We start from the raw sequence: 13,592 nt of genomic DNA, 5'->3' as shown, positions 1-13,592 counted from the left end.
GCCGCAAGCGGCGATTGGCGGGTTCACACACCAATAGGCATTTTGGCCTCAATAGGCAAAAGGAAGCCCAAAAGGTCCTTTAGACCTAAAAGTGAAAAAAAAGCTGTTTGGGTTTGGCCAGTGTGTGCTCTACAGATGTAGAGTGTGATGACATCTGTGTGTGTCAGAAAGGGAGACACAAAAATAGCACATCTGGCTATGGCTGCATCTATGTGAACAGTATAGGAAGGCCTGCACTTGTCTATACATGATTGGGCCTGTATATTACTGACAGAGAGAGATTGAGGGAGCCAGAGACTATGCTTAGTTAATTCACTCCTTGTACACGTAGCACGCCTAACATGACTGCCTGTGTATTCAAAGTATGAATGTAGTCTGCAAAGCCTGGCATGACTGACATGACTGGCATTACTGACATAACTGATATGACTGGCATGACTGGAATGACATCACTGGCATGACGAACAAAATTAACATGACTGATATGACTGACATAACTGGCATGACTGTAATGATTTGAAGATTTGACTGACATGACTGGACTGACATGACTGATATGACTGACATGACTTACATGACTGGCAGAACATGACTGGCATCACTGACATGACTGATATAACTGACATGACTGGACTGGCATGTCTGATATGACTGACATCACTGGTATGACTGACATATACTATACATATACTATAGATATGCATACAAACTATACATACATTTAGGTAGAAGTGTGTGTGTGTGTGTGTGTGTGTGTGTGTGTGTGTGTGTGTGTGTGTGTGTGTGTGTGTGTGTGTGGTAGTATATGTATTCAAACTATGACAACATATACTAATACATACATACATAAGTATACATAGAAACTATACATACATATAGGTATAAAGGTGTGTGTGTCTGTGTTTGTGTGAGAGAGAGACAAAAAAGAAGCCAAATATCAGTTTGTATAAGCATGTGTTAGTCACTGAGATATGGGTGGGTATGGCTAGGGAAGTGTCAATTGTGAATGCTATAGGAAGGCCTGCTTGTGCCTGTATGTGTGTGTGCCTGGTTAATAGACACAGAGAGATCTAGGTAGCCAGAGCAATGTTTACTTAGGGCACAGAGATGGGAGGGGGAATGTGGGTGAGAGTGTGAGAGAGACTGAGAGTGTGAGTTTCAGCTTGCGTGCGTGTGAGAAGGAGAAGGTGACAGAGGGACTTTACATGCATTCTTATGCATTGTATATAATACTTTACTGTAGAGCCATACGATAACCGATTTAGATGAAACTTGACAAATTTGTTCAGGATGGGATTCTGAATGGGCTTGTGCATTTTGGTCAGAATTGGGTAAAATATGAAAGAGCTTTAAGAATATGAATATTATATGTATCGATGCTGTCCATTAAAAAAATATTTAGCAGGTATAAGTGTCCTCAAATCCAAAATCTTTGGATTGTTTTTTGATTTCACACTCTGTAGAGTATTATAAGACTTTGCTTGACATGATAGTATGAAAATCCTAGGAGGAGTATGAAAAGTGATGATTTCAAACTATTATTAACTGTAAATAAACTGTGCATTTTTTAATAGGACATGTAATGGGAAAGTTGTTCGCACTACTGCAAGGAATCAAAAGAGTCCAATTGCATGTTCCCAAGTGGAATTATGTAGGGGATACACTTGCTTTTTTTGCAATAGCGCCCCCCAGTGGCCAATCGACACCCGGCTGGATTATGTCATAGGGGGCGTGCACTTGTCCACACCCAAGAGGTTTCGTGCAGATCGACCAATGGTAAGCCTGTCAAACGCGTGCCGATCACTGATTGGCCGATTACGTCAGCCATTTTGGAAGTATGGCATGTCTGCTTTAGGACCTGGTTTCCAGAGGCCCATAGATGATGTCTGTCAAGTTTCATGTGGATCGGCCAATCTGAGTGCATGGGGCAAATTTTTGCATGTTATAGCGCCCCCTAGCAGGTGAGGTATGGCAACCACTGCGAGCTGCCCCAGACCCTCACACGGAAGCTGTCTGTGAAGTGCCATCTCATTACATGCAAGTTTTCTTAAGTTAGAGTTCCATTTGTGCAAAATTTACTATTGAATTTACGCCCCCTGATTTGATTGGCTTATACTGACTAGGTAGTGAAGAAATTAGCATTTTTGTTGGATACATTTTAAAGTTCAGACTCTTCTGAACGTTTTGATACCACATATGTGCACGTATGTGAAAAATCCAGGGACTAGTTCGCGCTCAAAGATGTGTGTGATTTTGCACATTATGCAAATTAACTCGAAATCTAAGTGGGCGGAGCTTAATGGTTGTATATTAATTGTCCTATTGAATTTAGTCAAGGAATGCATAGGAACTGGAATTTTGGTTCTAGGACCTACGGTGTAGGAGATATGGACAAAAAGTCAATATGGTCTGCTATAGCGCCACCATCAGGCCAATTTGGGGTCCCTGTATGGGAATCTGGTCCTTGGAGGTAACTGAACCTTTTTGCCAAGATTGGGTTTTCTAGGCATTACGGTCTAGGCTGCACGATGCATTTTATGTCAAAAAATGGGCAAAAGAATAAGAAAAATAAGAAAAATACCAGCAATTACAATAGGGTTCCCACACTATGTGTGTGTGAACCCTAAATATAGCCGCAAGCGGCAATTACGGGGTCCAAGCTGAGGTTTGGCAAGATTTGCGCACCCACTGGTACATCACGTAAAGGTATATGAAATGTATATGAAAGTATATGAAGCACGTTCGTGAATGAAGTGCCGGCTAAAAAAACAAAATCTAAATTGCAGCTTTTTAAACTTATGGTGGTGTGCTGCCCGGCACGGGATTCGAACCGCCATTGTCCACATGCATTGTGGCCGGGAGCACCTTGCTCTACCCATTGAGCTAATGGGCCTGACCCGATTACAGGCTCAACTCTAGCTCTTTTGAGGAAAAGAATGACCTTTGCATCAGCATGCATGTTCAGCATGGAAAATGAAAATATTCACAGTACAACCATTTGTGGTGGTTTGTAACAAGTTTGGAGTTATTTGCGCAATCGGTGTGGGCAGGAGAGTTTTTTTGGCCGTTATAGCGCCACCTAGGTGTGCATGTCTGCCAAAATGTATGTGCAGGTCTAGACACCCAATAGGTACATGTGTGTGAAATTTGGAGTGAATACGTGAAAGCATGCCTGAGATACAGCAGAATATGTGGATTTTTGGCGAAGAATTTTTTTACCTTTGACTTGTGAGGCATGTGGCCACGCCCATGTGTGGAAATGTGCACTTTTGCTCTGCTAGAATCAAAGTTCAGACTCTTCTGAACATTTTGATACCACATATGTGCATGTATGTGAAAAATCCAGGGACTAGTTCGCGCTCAAAAATGTGTGTGTATTTGCATATTATGCAAATTAGCTCGAAATGTAAGGGGCGGAGCTAATAGCTTCAAATTTATTTTTTGTAGAATGGAAGATGACTGATCAGATGCAATTGGAATTTTTTGTTTATGACATATGGTGTAGGCGTGACAATTTTTTGCGCTCTATAGCGCCACCTATGGGCGGATCGAGCTGGCGTGTTGCGCCTGAGTAGCAGAGAGGAGTACTACAAGTTGGCCAAAGGAGAAGTCTGTAGGTGTTACGGATTAGGCTGCACGATGCATTTTAGCGGACTGAAAGCTGATTGGTCGATAGCGGCGGCCATATTGGACATATGATGGTGCAGGTCAAGGACCTGTGCCGTAGGTGCATATAGATGATGCGCACCAAGTTTGGAGTTATTTGGCCAATCGGTGTGGGCAGGAGAGTTTTTTGGCCGTTATAGCGCCACCTAGGTGTGCATGTCTGCCAAAATGTATGTGCAGGTCTAGACACCCAATAGGTGCATGTATGTGAAATTTGGTGTGAATACGTGAAAGCATGCCTGAGATATAGCAGAATATGTGTATTTTTGGCGAAGGATTTTTTGACCTTTGACTTGTGAGGCATGTGGCCACGCCCATGTGCAGAAATGTGCACTTTTGCTCTGCTAGAATCAAAGTTCAGACTCTTGTGAGCGCCTGGATACCACATATGTGCATGTATGTGAAAAATCCAGGGACTAGTTCGCGCTCAAAAATTTGTGCGTATTTGCATGTTATGCAAATTAGCTCGACATGTAAGGGGCGGAGCATATGGCTTCAATGAAACTTTTTTTAGATGAGCACATGCCTGATCAGATGAAGTTTACATTTTGTCTCTAGGACATACGGTTTAGGAGAAACACCTGTTTAAACTTTTTCATGCGTTTGTGTGCGCTATAGCGCCACCTATGGTCGGATCGGGCTGGCGTGTTGCGCCTGAGTAGCGGAGAGGAGTACTACAAGTTGGCCAAAGGAGAAGTCTGTAGGTCTTACGGTTTAGGCTGCACAACGCGTTTTAGCGGAGAAAAAGAATAATAATAATAATAATAATAATAATAATAATAATAATAATCGGAACAAATACAATAGGGTTCCAGCACCTTCAGTGCTTGGACCCCTAATAATAATAAATATAGCCGCAAGCGGCGATTGGCGGGTTCACACAAAAAAAGGCAAAAAAGCCCAAAGGGTCTTTTAGACCAACAAATTGGCCTCTTGGCCTCAATAGGCAAAAAGAAGCCCAATAGGTCCTTTAGACCCAAAAGTGAATAGAAGCTGTTTGAGTGGAAAAAATGCATAAGTAAATCAATGTGACAAAACATTCAATTCAACTGAGGCACTAAAGGCCCAAAAGGATCAAAATAATGTGTATTGGCAAAATGATTCAGATCACAGAACTAAATCACATGCTGAGATCAGCTTTGTGTGTGTTTGTGTGGTGTTTCATGTGAGCAATAGTTTTCAGTCAGTTCTGGTGTTTGGCCACTAGATGGAGCCCAAGTACTACCATACTGATATCTCATTAATCTCAGAAATGAAATAGGATATTTTGGTGAAATAAAAGGTTCATTTCTGGTCAGGCAGTGCACTTTTTGTTATGAGATGCAATTGCAATGTTATAGACCTCATTGATCTGAATCATACAAGCCCCATTACTTGTCTGTATTCTCCATAACAGCATTGCTGCATGAGTTTTTATGATTTCTTAGGTTTTTGGGTGCTGTAGCGCCCCCGACAGGCCAATTTGAAGCAAACTTGGCCTACCTCACAAGGACCTCAGTCTATAAAAGCCTTTCAAATTGGGAGTTGATCACTTACATGGTTTATGAGTTATAGCAATAAAGGTCATTTATGGCATGGCCAGAAGGATATAATGGAAAAATTGACCAATCAGACAAATAAAAATGCAACATTTTTTCCATATTTAGTTAACTACAGTGTCTACAGATTATGCCTATGCCATTTTTGCCATCATTGGATCAAATTCCTAGGACTAGTTCTTAAAGAGCTATTTTCAAACAATTGATGAATGTGACAAAAGTATGCGTTTTTTAATAGGACTTGTAATTGCAAAGTTGTCAGGTCTACTGCAAGGTATAAAAAGAAACAAGTTGCATGTTCCTAAGTGAAAATTTGGAGGAGTTATGCATGATTTTCACAAATAGCGCCACCTAGTGGCCAAATGTTTCAACACTGCACAGTATGACACATAGTCCTGGGATATGCACAGTGATGAGGTTTCATGTTGATTGGCCAATGGTAAGTCTGTCAAATGGCCAATTAATTCAAATAAAAATGAATTGGCTCATGGCGGCCATGTTTTTTGAGTGATGAGGTCATCATTGTGTGCCTTGATACCACTTGGGCCCCTGATGATGCCTGTAAAGTTTGGGCTTGATGTGACTAATGGTTTCTGAGAAACAAATTTCCCCATGTTATAGCGCCCCCTATTGGACAATCGTGGCCAGCTTTGACCTGTGGCCTCTGAGTCATGTGCCCTAACAACTGATAAATTTTCATAAAGATAGGTCAAAGCATTGCTGAGATATAGCTGCTGAAGTCAATTTGGCCACGCCTCAGAGCTATTGATTGACATGTGACAACCAGACTGTATACCAATGTCACAGTTTTGTTGATATTCCTTGATAAAGAGATTCTTGTGAATATTTTGACACCAAGATTGTGGTGATCAGATGAAAAACCAGGGACTAGTATAAAAAAGTAGGTTTTGCATATTATGCAAATTAGCAAAAAATCTAAGTAGGCGGAGCTTAATGGTTCTTGAGGCTTTTTTGTTTGTCTGGAGCCAAGGAATGCACCTGAAGTGGAATTTTGTTTCTACGACCTACGGGGTGGGAGATATGGACCAAAACGCAAAATGCTGCGCTATAGCGCCACCATCAGGCCAATGTGGGTCTCTGTACTTTAGCACGGTCCCGCAAACAGACTACACCAGTCTGCCAAGTTTGGTCTCCCTGGGCCTTACGGTTTAGGCTGCAGTATGCGTTTTATGCGGAGAAAAATAATAATAAATATAGCCGCAAGCGGCAATTACGGGGTCCAAGCTGAGGTTTGGCAAGACTTTGCACCCACTGGTACATCATGTAAAGGTATATGAAATGTACATGAAAGTATATGAAGCACGTTCGTGAATGAAGTACCTGCTCAAAAAACAGAATCTAAATTGCAGCTTTTTAAACTTATGGTGGAATACTGCCCAACGTGGGATTCGAACCCCCGTTGTACACGTGCATTGTGGCTGGGAGCACATTGCTCTACCCATTGAGCTAATGGGTCTGACTGGAATAGGCTCAACTCTAACTCTTTTGAGGAAAAGAATGACCTTTGATCTGCATGCATGTTCTGCATAGAAAATGAAAATATTCACAGTACAACCATTTGTGGATGGATTTGGCACAAACTTGGCAGATATCACCTCAGTGGTCTTCTGAATGTGTCTGTCCATTTTCATAACAATCAGACATTATATAGGGGAGTTTTTGAAATATGCAGTTCATATGTCATGACGGTACCATTGTGATGCATATGAAAAATATTAAATTGCAAGAATCTTAGAATTTGTTCCACCAGTTTTGTATTTCACATGCTGCTGGATATTATAATATGTGATTTGAGGTGATGGAGTGAAAATCCTAGGACTAGTATGAAAAGTGTAAATTATATGTATTGGATTATACACAAAAATCTGTACTTTTTTGCAAAGCACTTGCAATTACAAAGTTGTTAGTGATTTTGCATAGAATCATATGAGATCATGATTGTCCTTCTACATGAAAGCATGGAGGGCAGGAGAGTTTTTTGGCCGTTATAGCGCCACCTAGGTGTGCATGTCTGCCAAAATGTATGTGCCGGTCTAGACACCCAATAGGTACATGTGTGTGAAATTTGGAGTGAATACATGAAAGTATGCCTGAGATACAGCAGAATATGTGGATTTTTGGCGAAGGAATTTTCGACGCTTGACTTCTGATGCATGTGGCCACGCCCATGTGCAGAAATGTGCACTTTGGCTCCATAACTATTAAAGTTCAGACTCTTCTGAACACCTAGATACCACATATGTGCATGTATGTGAAAAATCCAGGGACTAGTACGCGCTCAAAAATGTGTGGGTATTTGCATATTATGCAAATTAGCTCGACATGTAAGGGGCGGAGCATATCGCTTCAATGGAACTTTTTTTAGATGAGCTCATGCCTGATCAGATGCAGTTTGAATTTTATCTCTAGGACATACGGTGTAGGAGAAACACCTGTGTAAACTTTTTCATGCGATTTTGTGCGCTATAGCGCCACCTATGGTCGGATCGGGCTGGCGTGTTGCGCCTGAGTAGCGGAGAGGAGTACTACAAGTTGGCCAAAGGAGAAGTCTGTAGGACTTACGGTTTAGGCTGCACGACGCGTTTTAGGGCAGAAAAAGAAGAATAATAATAATAAATATAGCCGCAAGCGGCAATTACGGGGTCCAAGCTGAGGTTTGGCAAGATTTGCGCACCCACTGGTACATCATGTAAAGGTATATGAAATGTATATGAAAGTATATGAAGTATATATTTTAGTATAGCGCCACCTAGTGGTGCAATTCCCATCATACTTGAGCATGTCTTAGAGGGTGTGTAGATGAACATAATATGTGAGTTTTATGTTGATTAGCATATGATAAGCTTGTGAAATGTGTACTGAAAGCTGATTGGTCGATAGCGGCGGCCATATTGGACATATGATGGTGCAGGTCAAGGACCTGTGCCATAGGTGCATATAGATGATGCGTACCAAGTTTGGAGTTATTTGGCCAATCGGTGTGGGCAGGAGAGTTTTTTGGCCGTTATAGCGCCACCTAGGTGTGCATGTCTGCCAAAATGTATGTGCAGGTCTAGACACTCAATAGGTGCATGTATGTGAAATTTGGTATGAATACATGAAAGAATGCCTGAGATATAGCAGAATATGTGGATTTTTGGCGAAGGAATTTTCTACGCTTGACTTGTCATGCATGTGGCCACGCCCATGTGCAGAAATGTGCACTTTGGCTCCATAACAATTAAAGTTCAGACTCTTGTGAGCGCCTGGATACCACAAATATGCATGTATGTGAAAAATCCAGGGACTAGTACGCGCTCAAAAATGTATGCAAATTTGCATATTATGCAAATTAGCTCGACATGTAAGAGGCGGAGCATATGGCTTCAATGGAACTTTTTTTAGATGAGCTCATGCCTGATCAGATGCAGTTTGAATTTTGTCTCTAGGACATATGGTGTAGGAGAAACACCTGTGTAAACTTTTTCATGCGTTTGTGTGAGCTATAGCGCCACCTATGGTCGTATCGGGTTGGCGTGTTGCGCTTGAGTAGCGGAGAGGAGTACTACAAGTTGGCCAAAGGAGAAGTCTGTAGGTCTTACGGTTTAGGCTGCACAACGCGTTTTAAGGCAGAAAAAAAATTGGCATATGAAAAGCTTGTGAAAGATGTACTGAAAGCTGATTGGTCGATAGCGGCGGCCATACTGGACATATGATGGTGCAGATCAAGGACCTGTGTCATAGGTGCATATAGATGATGCGTACCAAGTTTGGAGTTATTTGGCCAATCGGTGTGGGCAGGAGAGTTTTTTGGCCGTTATAGCGCCACCTAGGTGTGCATGTCTGCCAAAATGCATGTGCAGGTCTAGACACCCAATAGGTACATGTGTGTGAAATTTGGAGTGAATACATGAAAGTATGCCTGAGATACAGCAGAATATGTGTATTTTTGGCGAAGGAATTTTCGACGCTTGACTTGTGATGCATGTGGCCACGCCCATGTGCAGAAATGTGCACTTTGGCTCCATAACTTTTAAAGTTCAGACTCTTCTGAACGTTTTGATACCACATATGTGCATGTATGTGAAAAATCCAGGGACTAGTACGCGTTCAAAAATGTGTGCAAATTTGCATATTATGCAAATTAGCTCGACATGTAAGGGGCGGAGCTTATGGGTTCAAATGTATTTTTTGTAGAATGGAAGATGACTGATCAGATGCAATTGGAATTTTTTGTTTATGACATACGGTGTAGGCGTGACAATTTTTTGCGCTCTATAGCGCCACCTATGGTCGGATCGGGCTGGCGTGTTGCGCCTGAGTAGCGGAGAGGAGTACTACAAGTTGGCCAAAGGAGAAGTCTGTAGGTGTTACGGTTTGGTCTGCACAACGCGTTTTAGGGCAGAAAAAGAAGAATAATAATAAATAGCCGCAAGCGGCAATTACGGGGTCCAAGCGCAGGGTATGGGCACCATCTGGCACGCCTGAGATGCGTAAGCATGTGTGTGTAATCACTGGGTAGGTATGGGTGAAGCAATGTGTATATGAAACCTATAGGTAGGCCATTGCATGTGTGTGCATGTGTAAGAAAGATGTAGGAGTAATTCAGGAAATTCTAGTATAGCGCCACCTAGTGGTGCAATTCCCGTCATACTTGAGCATGTCTTAGAGAGTGTGTAGATGAACATAATATGTGAGTTTCATGTTGATTGGCATATGATAAGCTTGTGAAATGTGAACTGAAAGCTGATTGGTCGATAGCGGCGGCCATATTGGACATATGATGGTGCAGGTCAAGGACCTGTGTCATAGGTGCATATAGATGATGCGTACCAAGTTTGGAGTTATTTGGCCAATCGGTGTGGGCAGGAGAGTTTTTTGGCCGTTATAGCGCCACCTAGGTGTGCATGTCTGCCAAAATGTATGTACCGGTCTAGACACCTAATAGGTACATGTGTGTGAAATTTGGAGTGAATACATGAAAGTATGCCTGAGATACAGCAGAATATGTGGATTTTTGGCGAAGAAATTTTCTACGCTTGACTTGTGATGCATGTGGCCACGCCCATGTGCAGAAATGTGCACTTTGGCTCCATAACAATTAAAGTTCAGACTCTTGTGAGCGCCTGGATACCACATATGTGCATGTATGTGAAAAATCCAGGGACTAGTACGCGCTCAAAAATGTGTGCAAATTTGCATATTATGCAAATTAGCTCGACATGTAAGGGGCAGAGCATATGGCTTCAATGGAACTTTTTTTAGATGAGCACATGCCTGATCAGGTGAAGTTTACATTTTGTCTCTAGGACATACGGTTTAGGAGAAACACCAGTTTAAACTTTTTCATGCGTTTTTGTGCGCTATAGCGCCACCTATGGTCGGATCGGGCTGGCGTGTTGCGCCTGAGTAGCGGAGAGGAGTACTACAAGTTGGCCAAAGGAGAAGTCTGTAGGTCTTACGGTTTAGGCTGCACAACGAGTTTTAAGGCAGAAAAAAAATTGGCATATGAAAAGCTTGTGAAAGGTGTACTGAAAGCTTATTGGTCGATAGCGGCGGCCATATTGGACATATGATGGTGCAGGTCAAGGACCTGTGTCATAGGTGCATATAGATGATGCGTACCAAGTTTGGAGTTATTTGGCCAATCGGTGTGGGCAGGAGAGTTTTTTGGCCGTTATAGCGCCACCTAGATGTGCATGTCTGCCAAAATGCATGTGCAGGTGTAGACACCCAGTAGGTACATGTGTGTGAAATTTGGTATGAATACGTGAAAGAATGCCTGAGATATAGCAGAATATGTGGATTTTTGGCGAAGGAATTTTCTACGCTTGACTTGTGATGCATGTGGCCACGCCCATGTGCAGAAATGTGCACTTTGGCTCCATAACAATTAAAGTTCAGACTCTTCTGAGCGCCTGGATATCACATATGTGCATGTATGTGAAAAATCCAGGGACTAGTACGCGCTCAAAAATGTGTGCAAATTTGCATATTATGCAAATTAGCTCGACATGTAAGGGGCGGAGCATATGGCTTCAATGGAACTTTTTTTAGATGAGCACATGCCTGATCAGATGAAGTTTACATTTTGTCTCTAGGACATACGGTTTAGGAGAAACACCAGTTTAAACTTTTTCATGCGTTTTTGTGCGCTATAGCGCCACCTAGGGTCGTATCGGGCTGGCGTGTTGCGCCTGAGTAGCGGAGAGGAGTACTACAAGTTGGCCAAAGGAGAAGTCTGTAGGTCTTACGGTTTAGGCTGCACGATGCGTTTTAAGGCAGAAAAAAAATAATAATAATAATAATAATAATAATAATAAATATAGCCGCAAGCGGCGATTACGGGGTCCAAGCTGAGGTTTGGCAAGATTTTGCACCCACTGGCACAACATTATGTAAAGCTTTATGAAATGTACATGAAAGTATATCAAGCACGTTCGTGAATGAAGTACCTGCTCAAAAAATAGAATCTAAATGGCAGCTTTTTAAACTTATGGTGGAATACTGCCCAACGTGGGATTCGAACCCCCGTTGTCCACGTGCATTGTGGCTGGGAGCACATTGCTCTACCCATTGAGCTAATGGGTCTGACTGGATTACAGGCTCAACTCTAACTCTTTTGAGGAAAAGAATGACCTTTGATCTGCATGCATGTTCAGCATAGAAAATGAAAATATTCACAGTACAACCATTTGTGGATGGATTTGGCACAAACTTGGCAGATATCACCTCAGTGGTCTTCTGAATGTGTCTGTCCATTTTCATAACAATCAGACATTATATAGGGGAGTTTTTGAAATATGCAGTTCATATGTCATGACGGTACCATTGTGATGCATATGAAAAATATTAAATTGCAAGAATCTTAGAATTTGTTCCACCAGTTTTGTATTTCACATGCTGCTGGATATTATAATATGTGATTTGAGGTGATGGAGTGAAAATCCTAGGACTAGTATGAAAAGTGTAAATTATATGTATTGGATTATACACAAAAATCTGTACTTTTTTGCAAAGCACTTGCAATTACAAAGTTGTTAGTGATTTTGCATAGAATCATATGAGATCATGATTGTCCTTCTACATGAAAGCATGTAGGAGTAATTCAGGAATTTCTAGTATAGCGCCACCTAGTGGTGCAATTCCCGTCATACTTTGATATGTATTAGAGGGTGTGTAGATGAACATAATATGTGAGTTTCATGTTGATTGGCATATGATAAGCTTGTGAAAGGTGTACTGAAAGCTGATTGGTCGATAGCGGCGGCCATATTGGACATATGATGGTGCAGGTCAAGGACCTGTGTCATAGGTGCATATAGATGATGCGTACCAAGTTTGGAGTTATTTGGCCAATCGGTGTGGGCAGGAGAGTTTTTTGGCCGTTATAGCGCCACCTAGGTGTGCATGTCTGCCAAAATGTATGTGCCGGTCTAGACACCCAATAGGTACATGTGTGTGAAATTTGGAGTGAATACATGAAAGTATGCCTGAGATACAGCAGAATATGTGGATTTTTGGCGAAGGAATTTTCGACGCTTGACTTGTGATGCATGTGGCCACGCCCATGTGCAGAAATGTGCACTTTGGCTCCATAACAATTAAAGTTCAGACTCTTCTGAACACCTAGATACCACATATGTGCATGTATGTGAAAAATCCAGGGACTAGTACGCGCTCAAAAATGTGTGGGTATTTGCATATTATGCAAATTAGCTCGACATGTAAGGGGCGGAGCATATGGCTTCAATGAAACTTTTTTTAGATGAGCACATGCATGATCAGATGAAGTTTACATTTTGTCTCTAGGACATACGGTGTAGGAGAAACACCTGTTTAAACTTTTTCATGCGATTTTGTGCGCTATAGCGCCACCTATGGTCGGATCGGGCCGGCGTGTTGCGCCTGAGTAGCGGAGAGGAGTACTACAAGTTGGCCAAAGGAGAAGTCTGTAGGTCTTACGGTTTAGGCTGCACAACGCGTTTTAGCGGAGAAAAAGAATAATAATAATAATAATAATAATCGGAACAATTACAATAGGGTTCCAGCACCGCTGGTGCTTGGACCCCTAATAATAATAATAATAAAAATCGGAACAAAAACAATAGGGTTCCAGCACCGGTGGTGCTTGGACCCCTAAATATAGCCGCAAGCGGCAATTGGCGGGTTCACACACGAATAGGCCTCTTGGCCTCAATAGGCAGAGGCCCAAAAGGTCCTTTAGACCCTAAATGTGAAAAGAAGCTATTTGAGTGGAAAAAAATGCACAAATAAATCAATGTGCAAAAAAAGGTTCAATTAGGGCACTAAAGGCCCAAAAGGATCAAAATAATGTGTATTGGGAAATTGAGTCAGATCACAGAACTAAATCACATGCTGAGATCA

General features: G+C 41.9%; 1 protein-coding gene across 1 annotated transcript in view; it reads left to right on the top strand.

Moving 5' to 3' along the window:
• LOC143492533 (uncharacterized) overlaps positions 1–13,592 on the top strand; it is a 695,466-nt gene that overhangs the window by 176,399 nt on the left and 505,475 nt on the right. The window lies entirely within an intron of this gene.

Source organism: Brachyhypopomus gauderio, unplaced genomic scaffold, assembly GCF_052324685.1.
Source record: "Brachyhypopomus gauderio isolate BG-103 unplaced genomic scaffold, BGAUD_0.2 sc78, whole genome shotgun sequence".
In the NCBI taxonomy this organism is placed as follows: Eukaryota; Metazoa; Chordata; class Actinopteri; order Gymnotiformes; family Hypopomidae; genus Brachyhypopomus; species Brachyhypopomus gauderio.
The sequence above is the reverse complement of the archived record's forward strand: the minus strand, read 5'-3'. Positions and strand labels throughout refer to the sequence as shown.